General features: G+C 38.1%; 1 long non-coding RNA gene, 1 other non-coding gene and 1 pseudogene across 2 annotated transcripts; 1 reads left to right on the forward strand and 2 right to left on the reverse strand.

Annotated features, from left to right (window-relative positions):
* The first annotated feature begins 6414 nt into the window (after positions 1-6414).
* LOC115930824 (5-azacytidine-induced protein 2-like) lies at positions 6415-10863 on the forward strand (annotated as a pseudogene).
* An 812-nt stretch (positions 10864-11675) lies between these two features.
* LOC134757329 (uncharacterized) lies at positions 11676-17632 on the reverse strand. Its single transcript, XR_010131194.1, has 3 exons — positions 17502-17632; positions 15639-15700; positions 11676-11761 (listed from the first exon to the last, which is right to left on the reverse strand). It is a non-coding gene; the product is annotated as an uncharacterized lncRNA (long non-coding RNA).
* Positions 14608-14711, reverse strand: LOC115931003 (U6 spliceosomal RNA). Its single transcript, XR_004067578.2, has one exon. It is a non-coding gene; the product is annotated as a U6 spliceosomal RNA (small nuclear RNA).
* Positions 17633-17905: the final 273 nt, after the last annotated feature.

A 17905-nucleotide genomic window follows, 5' to 3' on the forward strand; every position in this document is an offset into this window, starting at 1 on the left:
GAGGGGACCCGAGTGGGCTGCTGTTTTTACAGTTGAATCCAAAAGCTTTTATGAGAAACTCCCCTCAACTCTGTAGCTGTTTGTGTAACTTCCCTTATCTATGAAGCTGTGTATGTAACTCTCCTTATCTGTGTATGTCTTGGGTAAGCACAAAGTGCAGCTTCTCTTGTTTGTGTAACTGTGGGTCTGTTTTAGGTAAGCCCCCCACCTCCCTGTGCAAGTTCCCACGGAGCTCACCACATAAATGCCTGAAAAGGGGAGGAAATTTTTTCCTGAAAGCCTGCTAATCACACAAAGAACAAAGGCTCTATGCCGGGCCTTGTCTTCTTATCAGTGCAGCTGCCATTTGGTTTTTCCCCAGGCTGCTCTATTTATGCCTGTAACTGTGATTTTTTCAGGCTGTTTCTCAGAGGACTAGCCTTAGTGGTCTGCCTAACTGATTTTTCCTTTTCTTCTCCCTCACTATTTCAGCTTATTTAAAAGACAAGCATGTTGGCTTGTTTCTGGGTCTGCTTTGCAGATCTGCAGTTGTATTGTACCTGGCACAGAAGCTACAGCATATGCTATTTGGGAGAGTGGGGAAGTACTTGCCTAGAAAATCAAGAGGGTTGTGTTCCAATTCTGTTTTGGCCCCCAGTTAGTCCCCCTAAGTAAGACATCTTCTCAAGGTCCTTATTTCCTCATTAAAAACAATAAGTGAACTGGACTCGTTCTTTAAGTTCCTTTCTAGAACTGTGATTCTAAGGTGACTTGCAGGTTCATCTAACAAGACATAACACTCATAGTCTGTTTATGTTAAGTCACTTTTGAAACCTGCACGTTGTGCACAGTTACCCTAAAACTTAAAGTATAATAAAAATAAAAAAGAAAAAAAAGAAATATTATCAGAAACCATCCAACATGATATATGAATTATTAAAATGTTTTTCTCCATATGTTTCAAGTCAGAGACAGTAATTCAGAACTCCACTAGCATCCTATTTTTTTTTTTTTTTTTGAAACGGAGTCTCGCTCTGTCGCCCAGGCTGGAGTACAGTGGTGCGATCTCGGCTCACTGCAAGCTCTGCCTCCCAGGTTCATGCCATTCTCCTGCCTCGGCCTCCTGAGTAGCTGGGACTACAGGCGCCCGCCACCACGCCCGGCTAATTGTATTTTTAGTAGAGACGGGGTTTCACCGTGTTACCCAGGATAGTCTTGATCTCCTGACCTCGTGATCCGCCCGCCTCGGCCTCCCAAAGTGCTGGGATTACAGGCGTAAGCCACTGCGCCTGGCCGCATCCTAATTTTTAAAATCAAAATAAGATGACCAGAATAATAAAACTTAGCATTCACAGTATTCAATCTAGAAAAAATATAATTAATAGAATGTTAAAGCCAAAAGAGCATTTGACAGACAGAAAGAGACAGGGGAGAGAGAAGGGGAGTAGAGAAAGAGAGAGAGAAAAGAGAAAGTGAGAAAGAGAAAGAGAGAGAGAGAGGAGGAGGAGGAGGATTGAGAGATGGAGAGTTTGTGATTGAGACTTCTCATGAAATGTATTTTAATGACAATTACTCCTTAACAACTGTGCATTGAGAATATTTGAACATATTGTTATAAGCTACGGGAAAAAAGTCCAGCCCAAATGTCCAAACACAGAACCAAAATGATTCTGAATTTCCTAAAGACATATTTTGAGAAACAGAAAAATTATTTCCCATTTCTCTATCCCCCAGTACCAAAAGGGAGCATTTTACATTATGCACATCTCGATAATATTTCATAGAAAATAAATGCCAAGATATTTACAATTTAATTTAATATTTCCTCTTCAATTTGTTTTTTATAGCAGACATATTAATTTCATTTTGAACATGATATGCCAAATATCCTGAGTTTCCAGCAATGAAGTCATGTAACTCCCCAAGGAATTTCTTCATGGCATCAATTGATATATAATCTACAAAATAAAATAAAATATATACAGATATATACTTGAAACCCTCTCATACTATTTGCTTTTCAGTGTCTTTGATTTATTAAGAGTTAAGACTTCTAAAGAATGTTTTTAGAAAATAAGTAAAAAGAAGAAATAATACTAGTAAGAAGATTCTCCATGAAACCTTATAATTATCAGGGAACACCTCCTCTTCCCCTCCCACAACTTTCTGCCACCTTTTAAAAGATTAAAATGTGGATCAAAGTCGCTTTAACTATTGAGATTGTGAAGTCTAGGATGGGGCTAGAATGTAAAAGAGACCAAAATAACTGGGAAGTATATCTAGCTTAGAGGGTAATCACTTAGAACTATCCATCCAGCTAGCTACTAACAGTATAAACAGTTCATCTTCCCTGTTTCAGCAGGCAACACTTTCCTGCCCTGCTAACACTGGAATAGGATTCTTTTAACAAAAAAAATTAATGAAAAATCGATGTTACTGCTCAGTCAACAAAGATAATGGGTGAGAGTAATTTTGATGTCAATTAGTTATCCAAAACAGATATGAGTCATATAAAAAAATGCTGCCTAGAATGGAGACAGCTTAAGGACTCTATGACTAAGCAATATTAACTTGATATCAGTTGCTTACTATTTAAATGATTACATTTTATGTGTAACACAAGTGTTTATGGCTTTTACTAAAATTGAAATCTAATTTAAAAGTAAATATTGTGTGAAAAAAATTCCGATAAAGCTCAAGGATGACTGAATTTAGAACACCATACCATCAAGATCAACAGGATATCCATGCATATTGTTTAATCATTTTTAATAAAAAATAAATTCAGAATTAATAAATTAACTATCAATCCAAGCATATAAAATTGACTAGTATCTTTAAAGATATTTTAATCATGGTCATTTACTTTAGGAGCTCTTGAAGCACTACTACTATACTCTATGAGTTCATAATCTTTGCCTAATGGCTATGTATCTGTGTAAAATAAAGTAGTGCAGAAAAATATCACTATTAGTGTTTAGTTAATTGCACATGTACACTGTGTGAAACCTGTAAAGATGTGTGAGGATAGGAATTTAAAAATTACTACATTAGTAAAAAAATTCCTGTAAGTATAAGAAGTATAGGACATTTATGGCATCAGAAATAGATTATTGTAGCATTTTTGAATACTTAAGGACTTTAGGATGAAATGGAGAGAAACCTAATTTAAACTAACTTAAACAAAAGGGGAGTTTACTGGAAGGACATTGCCATATCATGCGAGCTGTGAGGAAGGCAGGCATATTGCTGGGACTCAGAGTTAATTAGAACCAGCTATGATCGCTCTCACCAGTCTGAAGTTTTTAGGGTTTTTTTTTCTGGGGCGTGTGTGTGTGTGTGTGTGTGTGTGTGTGTGTGTTTTGACAGGGTCTTATTTTGTTGCCCATGCTGGAGTGCAGTGGCACTATCACACCTCACTGCAGCCTTGGTCTCAAGTTTTTCTCTATGTATTAGCCTCATTTTCCTTTTTGGAGGCAAGTTGGCTTTCTTTTCATGGTAGAAAATACGGCCAATGACAGCTCCTAAGTTTTACATCTTAGAGTTTTGATCACCTAAATGAGAATGACTTGATTTGCTATGTTCCACATCTAAAAATCCAGAAGAAGATCTGCAATTAGCCCGGTTCAAATCAGGCATTCACTCTCAAAGCAAATGTTGAGGGTGGGGAGCAAGCTCATGTTTAAAAAAATGTCTGTTCCTGTGTTATCCAGATAAATTGGGAGGGAGAAGGGAATTCCTAAGAAAGGCACTCCTGGTGGACAATCCCACATGCATCTGTGATAACCAGCCACCGAGTGGCCCCAACTGATCCCCACCTCCTGATATTCACAGTCCACTACGATTTTGTACTTGGTTTGATCTGTGTAACCAATGGCATATGACAGAAGTGATGCAATGTCACTTCTGAGAGTCGGATGTAAAAAAGACTATGGCTTTTTTTCTTGGGCATGCTCTTTCTTATTCTTGGATTTTTCACTCTGAGGGAAGCAAACTACCTACCATGCTGTGGATGGTCCTTATGGAGAGGCCCATTTGGTGAGGAGTTGAAGCCTTTGGCCAAAATCCAGCAAGGACCCAACACCTGCCAATAACCACTTGAATGAGGTTTGAAGTGGATTTTCCAGTCCCAGTTGTGCCTTGGAATGACTGCACTCCAGCTGACAACTTGACTGCAACCTTACAAAAGGCTATGAGACAGAAGTACCCAGCTAGGATACTTCTGGATTTCTGACCTTAGAAACTGAAATAATAAATGTTCACTGGGTCAGGTGCGGTGGCTCGTACCTGGAATCCCAGCACCTTGGGAGGCCAAGGCAGGAGGATTGCTTGAGCCCAGGAGTTTGAGGCCAGCTTGGGCAACACAGTGAGACCTCATCTCTATAATAAATAAATAAACAAATGTTCATTGTTTTAAGCTGCTAAGTTTTGGATCACTTTGATTTACATCAATAAATAACTAGTACAGCATCTATTATAGATTTCCAAACTTTTAATTATCAGAATCTTTTGATTTGAAAATTGTTGCCAGCAAAGTATTTATAATTATTAGTAATTGCTATCTTACTCTTATTAATCACATATGTAAATGTCAATCAGAACTTCTTATCATGGGTGATAATAAGTGATATTAGGCTGAGGGAATTTAATTCCAGTCATAAGCTGAAAACAAAACAAAAAATCTTTTGATGTTTTAGGGGATATCTGGCAATGTCTAGGAACATTTTTGCTTGTCACAACTGGGGGAGAGATGGGTAATGCTATTGGTATCTAGTGGGCAGAGGCCAGGGTAAATATTCTTTTTTTTTTTTTTTTGAGACAGAGTCTCGCTCTTTTGCCCAGGCTGGAGTGCAGTGGCATGATCTCCGCTCACTGCAAGCAAGCTCCGCCTTCTGGGTTCACACCATTCTCCTCCCTCAGCCTCCCAAGTAGCTGGGACTACAGGTGCCCGCCACCACGCCCGGCTAATTTTTTTTTGTATTTTTAGTAGAGACGGGGTTTCACTGTGTTAGCCAGGATGGTCTCGATCTCCTGACCTCGTGATCCGCCCGCCTCGGCCTCCCAAAGTGCTGGGATTACAGGCGTGAGCCACTGCACCCGGCCAGGCCAGGGTAAATATTCTATAATGCACAGGACTGACACTCACCTACCCTCGCCCTAACGAAGAATTATCTGGCCTAAAATGCCAGTAGCGCCAAAACTAAGAAACCCTGTTCTAGGCTATTGCCCCAACGTGTACTTTCTATAACTAAAGACCACAATTAATTCTATTTTCAGAAATTTAATAGTCAATGAGTTGAACCCAACCCATTCTGAGGAAGAGATAGTCAAGTTTTAGTCACAAAAATTAATACCACAGCCTAAATTAGAACTCTTAGTCACTAAATGTTTAATTAACACAAGCTGATTTTTTCCAACAAGAAGTTATTCCTTCCTGTGCAAGCAGATGGGCATGATAAAAAAGAGAAGTACTTGTTATTTCACATCAAAATTAAAAACAAATACATTATCTCTAAAAATGAAGATTTCTTCCAAGAAATTGCTATTATTTAATGCAGAAATATGAAAAAGGAAATTTATTCAATTGAGCAAATAAAAAGATTAAAAATTTTTACTTTAGTTCTACCAGTAAAATTCACAACAGAGTATTGCCACAGGTTGAAATTATACTTTTAAAATTCTGACTAATTTTTTAAGTTTTTTAAAATTTGTTTTTGTGTTACACTGTTATGTCTTTGTGAACAATCAGACTGTTTCTTTATCCAGCAATAATACATAAAGCAGCACTGTTACATGTCCAAATGTAGGCATATGTCCTTATCTATGGCTGATTTTAATATTTATCATTGCTCTTCTTTTTGTTTTTTGAGACGGAGTTTCGCTCTGTCGCCCAGGCTGGAGTGCAGTGGCGCGATCTTGGCTCACTGCAACCTCCGCCTCCTGGGGTCACGCCTTCTCCTGCCTCAGCCTCCCGAGTAGCTGGGACTACAGGCGCCCGCCACCACGCCTGGATAATTTTTTGTATTTTTAGTAGAGGCGGGGTTTCACCGTGTTAACCAGGATAGTCTCGATCTCCCGACCTTGTGATCTGCCCGCCTCGGCCTCCCAAAGTGCTGGGATTACAGGCGTGAGCCACCGCGCCCGGCCAGAATACTTTCATTTATTAACAAATGATATGACTAGGCACCCTGAAGAGCCAAGATAATCCATTAAAATATTCTTAGAATGTTAAGGAATTCCAAATGGGTAGATATAAGACCAATACTCTCAATTCAATAACTCAAGAGTGGCTGCTTTCGCTCGCAAAGTGGAGGTATCTTCAAGGAAATCGGAACCCGTGGTGATCCCTGGCAACCCCATCTGTTTTTGGCTGTTTCTAAACATTAGGGAATGGAAACTCCGTGGCGGCCCTAAGTTGCCTGGTTTCAGGCTCTCATGGATGCACTGATAGAAGGTGATATCTGGATGCTAGATTATGAGAAAACCCCAGCAACTCCAGTTTCAACATATTGAGGAGATTCTTCTGTTGCTTCCCAATTTGCCCATATGAAGACATCAAAAAAGGACTTAAGGATTCAGAGAAAGAGAAATCTTATGTTAAAGAAAAGAATTAGATTTTTGGAAGAAAAGCTGATAGGAGCTCAATTAGATGAAGAAACAAGTTTTGTGGAATAGCAACAAGTAAATAAGGCCTATTATGTATATTGAAAGATTTGTGGCCCGGCGCGGTGGCTCATGCCTGTAATCCCAGCACTTTAGGAGGCTGAGGCGGGGGGATCACAAGGTCAGGAGATCGAGACCATCCTGGCTAACACAGTGATACCCCATCTCTACTAAAAACATAAAAAATTAGCCGGGCATGGTGGCAGGCGCCTGCAGTCCCAGCTACTCGGGAGGCTGAGGCAGGAGGATGGCGTGAACCCGGAAGGCAGAGGTTGTAGTGAGCCGAGATTGCCCACTGCACTCCAGCCTGGGCGACAGGGTGAGACTCTGTCTCAAAAAAAAAAAAAAGAAAGAAAGATTTGCATTGATAGACATGATTTAAAGAGCAAATTGGATAAAATGAGTAAACACAACTCTGAATCTTTGAAAGTATTGAATAAACAGATGCAATCTAAAGAAGTAGAACTCTAGCTAAGGACAGAGGTGGAAACTCAGCTGGTGATGAGGAATTTCAATCCACCTTCATCAAACTGGGAGGTGGAAAAGTTAAGCTATAACCTGAAGATCCAAGGTTTGGAACAAGAGCTGATGAGGAAAGAATATAACGATCTCAAAATAGAACTACTCAAAAACCAAACAAACTTATCTGTATCAGGAAGACAATCTTGAAGAGCAGAGATCTCTGAAGAGTAAGAACTTCAAGTGATAATACACAGAATGTATACTGACAATTGAAGAGATAAATGTCTAATTTATATCTGGTGACTCAAGTGCTAGCTGAACTATTAAGAAAACTGGAAACCCCAACTGCAGTCAAGAAAGCCTGCACCTCAGTAAGATGCATTGAAGACCCTTGGAAAGACAGCACAAAACTGCACATGATGAATTTTACTGCAACATACACAAGACATCCCCTTCTCTCACCAAATGGCAAAGTTCTTTTTTATACTACATCTTCCCCTTTACCAGGAGATATAAAGGTTTTATCAGAGAAAGCAGTCCTCCAATCACGGACAGATAATGAGAGAGCCATTCCTAATGAGGGCACACACTCTTATGGCAGAAATTCTCTGGAAGATCATTTTGAGTATTCCCAATCCCTCCTGACTCAAGTGAGACAGCATTTAGAAAAATTAAAAGTAAAATTTTGCCTTTTAACAAATGTGCCACTACTGCATTACTTGGATCAACATAATAAAAATTTCCTTTATAAGACTTAACTCTGAAGAGATTCATCATTTGATCAAAAGGACACTGTCTCTCAGTGGTTCTCTCAAGAAATTCTTAACAAACTAAACATAGATTTTGATTAAAATTTTGTAGAGTTCTTTAGTATATGCATTTGAACATACTGTATGATATTATGTAGTTTATTTCCAGTATGAAAGAATACCCTCCAGCTCCATATTCTAAGAAACAGATATATGCTACTAATTTTTTTTTTTTTTTGATACATGGCCTCACTCTTTCACCTTGGTTGAAGCACAGTGGAATGACCATAGATAGCTCACTGCAAACCTCAACTCCTGGGCTTAAGCAATCCTCCTGCCCCAGCCTCCCAAGTAGCTAGGACTACAGGAGTACACCATTACATCCAGTTAATTTTTTTTTTAATCTTTTGTATAGACTGGGTCTCTCTATATTGCTCCGACTGGTCTCGAACTCCTGGCCCCAAGCTATCCTCATGCCTCAGCCTTCCAAAGTGCTGAGATTACAGGTGTGAGCCACCATGCCTGGCCGGCTACTATACTAATTAATAAATACCTTGGGCCCAGAAGTTCAAGACCAGCCTCAGCAACATAGTGAGATGCCATCTTGACAAAAAAAAATTTAATTAGGCTGGGTGAATTGGGGCACATCTGTAATCCTAGCACTTTGGGAGGCCTAGGAGGGTGGATTGCTTGAGGCCAGGAGTTTGAGACCAGCCTGGCCAACATGACAAAAACATGTTTCTATTAAAAATACCAAAAAAAGTTGTCCAGGCGTGGTGGTACACACCTGTAGTCCCAGCTACTCAGGAGGCTGAGGCACAAAAATCGTTTGAACCCAGGAGGTGGAAGTTGAGAGGTTACGGTGAGCCAAGATTGTGCCACTGTACTCCAGCCTGGGTGACAGAGCGAGACCCTGTATCTAAAAAAAATTTTTTTTTTTTTGTTCATTAGCCAGGCGTGGTGGCCCACATCTGCGGTCCTAGCTACTCAGGAGGCTGAGGTGGGAGGATTGCTTGAGCCCGGGAGTTCCAGGTTGCAGTGAGCTATGATCATGCTACCTCACTGCAGCTTGGGTGACACAGCAAGATCCTGTCTCTCTCTCTCACACACACACACACACACACGCACCCACACACACAAATTAAGTAAATAAATAAATAAACGTAAGGTGTTTAAGAAAGAAGAAAAACTCCTCTTTATACCATAATTTCCACATCTGAGAATTTACTTGAAGAAAACTATCAAAAAAGTAGAGCAAGATTTACTTTTAAAAAGATGTTCATGGAGGTGTCATAAAAGTAATAAATTGTAGGCCAGGTGTGGTGGCTCATGCCTGTAATCCTAGTGGCATTTTGGGAGGCTGAGGAGGGAGGATCTCTCGCTTCAACCTGGGAGGTTGAGGCTGCAGTGAACTGAAATCACGTCACTGCACTCCAGCCCTGGGGGTCAGAGTGAGCTTTTGTCTCAAAAAAAAAAAAAGGTTAAACAAACAAAATGAAATGCCATATGCTGCCATTACACATCATAATATCAAATAAGATTTTTCGGCCAGGCACAGGTGGTTTACGCCTGTAATCTCAGCAATTTGGGAGGCTGAAGCAGGTAGATCACTTGAGGCCAGGAATTTGAGACCAGCCTGGGCAACATGGCCAAACACCATCTCTACTAAAAATACAAACAATTAGCTGGTGTGGTGGGGTGGCATAGTCCCAGCTGCTCAAGAGGCCGAGGCATGAGAATTGCTTGAACCCAGGAGGCAGAGGTTGCAGTGAGCCGAGATCACGCCACTGCACTCCAGCCCGGGCAACAGAGTAAGATTCTGTCTCAATTAAAAACAAAAAACGAAGGTTATCACTGGGAGAGGATTTTGGGAGAAATTAGGATTTTATACTAATTCTGTACTGCCTGATTTTCCATACATCAAGTTTGTATGATGCAAAAAAAATCAATGTCCCTAGTACTATGCTAACAAATGCTTCAGCAGGTAAATTGAGGGTATATTTTATCTATGTTCACACTGCACCCTCTGGTGTTTCCACAGAGAAAATGCTCTAAGTAGACACCTACCTAGGGTTTATTCATATCCTTTGTCCATTTCTGTTGTTTTTGGATTGGACATATTTTTCCCAGATTTCTAATACCTCTTTGTATATTAAGGAAATTAGCCCTTATGGGAGAAAAACTTGAAAAAATTATATAAATTACATCATTACTTTTTATTTTGAAGAAAGATAACTACTATTTGATCATTTATATTACAGCAGCTAAATACCAGACTGTAGGGTACCCCAGTCCCATCCTCCCCTCCCCCGATTCCACTCCTGGCTTTCTTTCTGTGTTCTGACCAAAAATCACAGAGGGCTTTGACTGCTCTGTGAGACAGCCCAGTGCAGGGTTTTCCCATCAGGCTTGAACTCAAACCAGGACCTTAAACATTTCCAGGCACTGATAAAGGTATCTAGGTTGCTGCTCAAAACACTGAAAGAAACTGGCCTCAGCCCTGAGCCAGATTCCTTAAACCCTCATATAAACTCCATACCCAGACCCCCTCACTGTGGATATACCTAGGTAGAACACCCCTTATATCTTGTCCATTGCAAGGATTGGTGCAATACTCTTCAAGTTCCCTCAATAAATGCTTTAGACTGATTAGCTAGTGGTTCTTTCTTTAGAATCCCAACTGACCCCAACTTGGGACAGTTTGGGGCACTCCGTTGTGGGGATTCTCCTGCCTCCACTTTTAGGTTGACTCCGGCCACAGGTTTGGAGGGATAAAATAGACTTCTGAAGAACCAATGTTCCCTATGAATATTTGAAAACCAACTGAATTGGAAAATATGGAACTAGGACTAGATCATGTATAACTAGGACCTGCAATGAGAAGGCCTCTCATAAACTGGTCCTAATACAATGGCAAGGCCATGTTTGTTTGTCTTTTTAAGTTAATTTCTTGTTTTTCTTTGAGACAGAGTATTGTTCTGTCACCCAGGCTAGAGTGCAGTGGCGTGATCACGGCTCACTGCGGTCTCAACCTCCTGGGCTCAAGTGATCCTCCCACCTCAGCCTCCAAATAGCTGGGACTACAGGTATGTGCCACTATGCCCAGCTAGTATTTTAAATTTTTTATAGAGATGGGGTATCCCTATGCTGCCCAGACTGGTCTCAAATTCCTGGGCTCAAGCAGTCATCCGGCTTCAGCCTCCCTAAGTGCTGAGATTACAAGCATGCGCTACAATGCCCAGGCTAAATTTAATTTCTTAAACCAATGTAATATATTACAAGCAATTTGGAAAGAAGAGGGGAAATCACTCACCACTTTTCATCCTAATAAAATTACTGCTAATATGTAGTGTATTTCCTTCCAAGTAAAAAATATATTTTAAGATTCTTTTGTAGTTCATAAGCATGATGATTGGGTTTTCACACACAGATACATATAATTTTTAAATAATGTATTAACTGTTATCATAACATACATAAAATCCTTGTCTCCTTTCTGCAGAGACAGTGTAGTGTGCTATACTATGAGATAGTATAGTATTCTACATAGTAAATACCTGGTATAGTATTTAATGACTACCATTTAAATGAGTGGGCTCTGACTCATTGAAATCCTGCTTCTCCCCTACTTAACAAAGTTTATATGACTTTGGGGAAATTGCTTATCTTTCTAATCATAGATCTCTTTTTTTGTATAATGGGAATGATTATAACGCTATCTATCTCATAGGAAAACTGAAAATTAAATGAGATAAGCACACAATCAGTGCTCACAGATTTCTACATTGAATTGAATATTAATGAAGTTTATGAATTCAGTACCTTTCAGATAATTCTTTTTTGTGCTCCGTTGCTAGTTCACTGTTTTCCCTAAGGGTCTTTATTTCATTTGGTGTTACTTCATCATGCTGTGGATAGAAAAATAAATCACATTTTAAAAAATCGTCATACCAGTGATCCAATCAGTAATGTTTTTAAAAAGGAAAAATAAACTGGAAATATATATCTCAAAAGCCATAAAAATATTTACACATTTAAGTCCACTCAATCTAGCTTTGTGGAGACAATTTACAAAATTTTGTCCACACAAACATGTAATTATACTATATATTTTTGGAGACACACAAAGAAGACCAGAATTTTAAATATACCAGCTGTGGTTATGTCAGATAAGTAAAACTTTGACTGATTTTATTCTCCTTTCAATTATTGAAATTTCCTCTAATGTGGTTATATTACCTTTTAGTCACAAAAATAAGGAAACAAAAAAACTTGCTACTAATTTAAACTTTCTTAAAATCCTTGACTTAAGGATTCCTGCAAGCTACAAATCAAAAATATAAAGTAAGCTGAACAAATTATGTTTCTCCTTCAAAAGGACATTGAAGTATTTAGCTGTAAAGATAAAAAATGACTAAATGTATGTTAAGCTTTTTCTAAATATTCTGTGAAAGCAACTTAGATACTGGTACCTATCACATAATCTATTTATTTCATATACCAGTAAGAATTTTCTTTTTTTAAACTTTTATTTATTTATTTATTTTTTTGAGAGAGAGTCTTGCTCTGTCAGCCAGGCTGGAGTACAGTGGCACAATCTCGGCTCACTGCAACCTCCGCCTCCCAAGTTCAAGCAATTCTCCTGCCTCAGCCTCTCGAGTAGTTGAGATTACAGGCGCCAGCCACCACATCTGGCTAATTTTTTGTATTTTTAGTAGAGACGGGGTTTTGCCATGTTGCCCAGGCTGGTTTTGAACTCCCAAGCTCAGGTAATCGGCCCGCCTCAGCCTCCCAAAGTGACAGGATTACAGGCGCGAGTCACCGTGCCCAGCCACCATTAAGAAGTTTCTATATTTCAGTAAAAACTTAAATCCACTCCAAACAATTGTAATGCTCCCCAGTTTTACCCTAGTTATTGCCATTCAATGAATACCTTCCACGTATATATGCTATGGTTACATTATTATAATTGGCTAATACTCATATCAACCAATATTTTGAAAGAATTGACAAACTCTTTTATCATGTAATAATATAACTTCTAGAGTCAACGTCCATACAAGCATGTTTTAGTAATTTTTTAGTAGAAAAAACATTGGATTGGGTTAGAGCTGAGAAAATTTGGCTCCACTTTGCCAATGTGTACTAAAATGGGTCATTATATTTTCTTTACCTTAGTTTTCTCATATATAAAGCTAAATGATGAAATTAATCATCTTTAAACTCTAAAGTTCTGCTAGAGTCAATAATTACCACCAAATAATAACCATTGCATTACTGCTCACGTTCCTGGAAACACTGTGAAAAGTCAAGGATTAGATATCTCAGTCCTTAGTACAACATACTATTACCTCCTAGGCAAAAAGACTGAAAGAACTATTATTTTCAGATGATGATGCCTTGGGAAGAAAAAACAAATTAATGACAGAAATCTAAAATATGTAAGTTGATAGCCTGATTTTGGACATAATGTAAAGGTTTTCTATATGATATGGCTGTGGGTTTAAAGTTTAAAAAAAGAGATTTTCTCCCTAACTCTTTATTGTGAAAAATTTCAAACTTACCAAAAAGTTAAAGAATAGTACAATAGGCCAGGCGCGGTGGCTCACGCCTGTAATCCCAGCACTTTGGGAGGCCAAGGCGGGCGGATCACGAGGTCAGGAGATTAAGACCATCCTGGCCAACATGGTGAAACCCCGTCTCTACTAAAAATACAAAAAGTAGCTGGGTGTGGTGGCGGGTGCCTGTAATCCCAGCTACTTGGGAGGCTGAGGCAGGAGAATCGCTTCAACCCAGGAGGTGGAGGTCACAGTAAGCTGAGATCCTGCCACTTCACTCCACCCTGGTGACAGCATGAGACTCTGTCTCAAAAAAAAAAAAAAAAGAATAGTATAATAAATACCATATACCTTTCACCTAGATTCACAAAGTGTTAACATTTCCGACACCTTGAGTGCCTCCTCTCTCTTTTTATTTTTGTGGAACCACTTGAAAACATTTGCAGATATGACATTTCCACTCTCTAATACCTTGCATGTGTTTTCTAAAAATATACATTGTTTTATCTTTACAACACCACTATCACACTTAAGAAAATAAAATGTAATACAGTATCATCCATTAAACAGTTCATTGTTAAATTTTCCCAATTGCTCTCCAAATGTCTTTTATACCTCTTTTTTAGTCTCTTCATCTACTATGCTCCTATTGCTTTTTTTGTATTTTATGACATTAACTGATGTTAGAGCCCAGGTCAGTTAATTGTCTTGTGGTATGGTCCATATTCTGGATTTGTCTGAATGTTAACTCATAATTAAATTTGGGTTAAATGTTTTGAACAAGAATACTACACAGATAATATTGTGTATTTATTATATCATATCTGACTGAACATAATGAAAGGTTGCTCCAATATTGGTGATGCTGTTTGCTAAGTTAGTTAAATGGTGCCTGCCAGATTGCTCCATTGTAAAGGTACACTGTTTAACTTTGTAACTAATAATCAATCTGTGGGTGATAATTTGAGGTCATAGGTTTAGAATCCATTAATGACCTTACCTAAATCAATTATGATATTGAGGGTTTTTAAAATGGTGATTTTTCTATTTTATCTTTCTTTCTATATTTACTAGCTGCTATTTTTGTAAAGGAAAATTTTCCTTATCCCACCCTTATCTTCCTTATTTTCTTCCTTCTTTCCTTTCTTCCTTCTGTCCTTCCTTTTTTCTTTATGTCTGCTTTTGGAGTATCATATACACGTATGGAAGGCTTCACGAATTTGCGTGTCAATCTCGCGCAGGGGCCATGCGAATCTCTGTATTGTTCCAATTTTAGTATGTGTGCTGCCGAAGCAAGCACATGGATTCTTTTTACCTAACGTATTATAATCCATTATTGTCATTATTAGTTTTAATGCTCAATTGTTCCCAAATTTGGCTATTACTTAAAGATTCTGAGGTAAGTCAAAAGCATAAGTAAATCTGAGGCAGGATGGCAAAAGCTACAAAACAGCTATTTTTCCAGTATTGTACACTATTTTTTTCTTTTTTTCGTTAATCAGGCAGCCCCTGAACCAGAATAGGTTCAGACAGACTCCTGTACACATTTATTGAGGGGTGTTATTCAAAACATTGAACAAACAGCATGTCACAGAAATTAACCAATCAGAATCTACACTGGCAGTAAAGAACTGGTAAATACTATGCACCTGTTATTCTCTTCCTATTATTAACAGAAGCAAATTTTCAAGTTTCTTATAGGAATAATTTTATTTATACAAAATAACCTCAATTTTACTAATGTACTACTATAAAACAAAGTCAAACCAAATAATATTCAATAACAGCATGCCCTTTACATTTCTTAATCTGTGCCGGGCACAGTGGCTCACGCCTGTAATCCCAGCACTTTGGGAGGTCAAGGTGGGGGGATCACTTGAGGCCCAGAGTTCGAGAACAGCCTGGCCAACATGGTGAAACCCCATCTCTACTAAAAATACAAAAATTAGCCGGGCGTGGTGGCACACGCCCATAATCCCAGCTACTTGGGAGGCTGAGGCAGGAGAATCGCTTGAACCCAGAAGGCAAAGGTTGCAGTGAGCCAAGATCGCGTTGCTACACTCCAGCCTGGGAGACAGAGTGAGACTCTGTCTCAAAATAAATAAATAAATCTCTTAAACTGACTCATTGGTGCTAACATGTCACAAGTAAACATTTTAAAGATAACTTTGCTTTCAGAAAATGTTGAAACTGTAGATTCTAATCCAGTACCTTAATTTACTCTTACCTTTTCTATCAGAAAATGTTGGTCTTGTTCCCAAATAAAACTACCAATTTTTCTTCTTATTTCTGTGGTGAGAAAAACAAATCCAATATTTTTTTTTTGAATCTTCTGAATTTTGCTTAAAGTCTGAAATTTCTAGGCCAGTGTTAGTCTATTTGCAACAAAATCACATAACACACTTGTTAAAATGCAGATTCCTATTGAATCAGATCATTGAGGAGGAGCTCTGGAATTTGCATTTCTAACAAACTCTCCAGATGATTCTAAAACACTTTGCTAATCATTGTTGTAGACTTTTCCTGCTAGAATATATCTATATCTATATTTGTATCTCTATATACATTAGATGTGTGTGTGTGTATATATATATATATCATTGAGGTATGTTCATCCACTCTTCTTTTATATCTATATTTGTATCTACATATACATTAGATATACATCAATATCTACATCTGTATCATTAGATATACATCAGATGTATATGTATACACATATGTAGATATACATCTACATATATAGATATATATCTCTATATATAATAATGCATATGTATCCATATAATGCATTAGATATATATTAGATGTATATCTAATGTCTATATAGCTATAGATATTGATACAGATACAGATATATAGATATAGATATAAAAAAGGGGTGGATGAACAATATGTCTAGTAAACATGGTATTACAGGAATTCTACAATGGTCAGTATGTCAAACAACAATGTCGTCATCCAAACTCAATGATCTCAAAAGTTTTCACAGTAGCCAAAAGGACAAAAAAGGTAGTATTACTCTAGACTTTTGCTGTCCAGTATGGCAGCCACTAGCTACATGTAGGTACTGAGCACTGGAAATATGTGGTTAGTCCAAATTGAGAGGTGCTGTAAGTATAAAATAAATACAGGATTTTGAAGACTTAGTATCAAAAAAAGTAGGGTATCTCAGTTTTTATAGATTATATATTGACATGACAATATTTTATATATATTAGGTTAAATAAAATATATTCCTAAAATTAATTCTACTCACTTAATTATTCAATTAATTTTTTTAGAGAAGGGGGTCTCAGCATGTTGCCCAGGCTGGAATGCAGTGGCTATTCACAGGGGAGACCATGGTGCACTGCAGCCTCAAATTCCTGGGCTCAAGGAATTTTAAAATTCGCATTTTAAAAATGTGAATAAATGGATTTATTATCATAACCAATCTTTAAATATCAGAAGAAAAAATTAGAAAAATAATGAAGGGATTCAAAACTAGCAAAGAATACATTTATTAAACACTTACCACATCAGATACCTTAATACATTATCTTATTTTAAAAAATAATTTGAAATTATTAAAATAAATAGAGACAGGGTCTCACCGTGTTACCCTGTTGCCCAGGCTAGTCTTGAATTCCTGGGCTCAAGTGATCCGCTCACCTCAGTTTCCCAAAGTGCTGGGATTACAGGCACGCCCTACCGCACCCGGCCTATTATCTCATTTTATCCTCAAAACAACTTCAGAAAGTAACTTGCTACAAGATCACAAAACTAGTAAGCATCAGATCATAGCCTGTGAAGTTAAGATCTGCGTCTGTCTTATTCTCGACTGAATCCCCAGCACCTACCCAGGTTGAAACCTGGCACACAGGAAGAGCTCAATGAATGTATGAATAAACAATACATAAACAAAGTCAGGATATACACCCAAGGCAATCTGATCCAAAGTCCATGCTTTTTCCACTTATGTTAAATAGATACAAAATTCAAAAATATGTGACTGAGAGTAAAATAAGTACAGTTGAATTTGGCTGTTTAACAGAGATTAGCCAGATTTGGCTGTCTGATAGGGATTGGCTGAATGATCTTTGCTAACCTTTTTGCAGGCACGCAGGAGGAAGAATGAAATGACCCAAAGCCACCGAGTTTTTTATTTCGGCATTAGCTACTGCAGAGAGATAGTAGGCATGAAAAACTGTAGCATTATCTTCTATGTAATCAAGGCTCTGATATATTCTAGGAGAAAGAAAGGAAATATTTTAGGTTATGAAAGAAACAAGAATGTATTCAATCTTTCAAAAGAATAAATAAATAACTGCAAGTAGGGAGACAATTACATTGAAGCATACATGTATGCTGTCCTTTTCTGGCAAGGAAGGAAAAACATATGGCATAAGATACTACTTTCTGGGGGCCTATATCTGGCACATTTCAGCTTTACAGGGTTGGTTAATGACCATATGAATTAGGAAACTTGATCTAAAACGGTCGTGTTCACTG

This window comes from Gorilla gorilla, chromosome 16 (genome assembly GCF_029281585.2).
Source record: "Gorilla gorilla gorilla isolate KB3781 chromosome 16, NHGRI_mGorGor1-v2.1_pri, whole genome shotgun sequence".
Classification (NCBI taxonomy): Eukaryota; Metazoa; Chordata; class Mammalia; order Primates; family Hominidae; genus Gorilla; species Gorilla gorilla.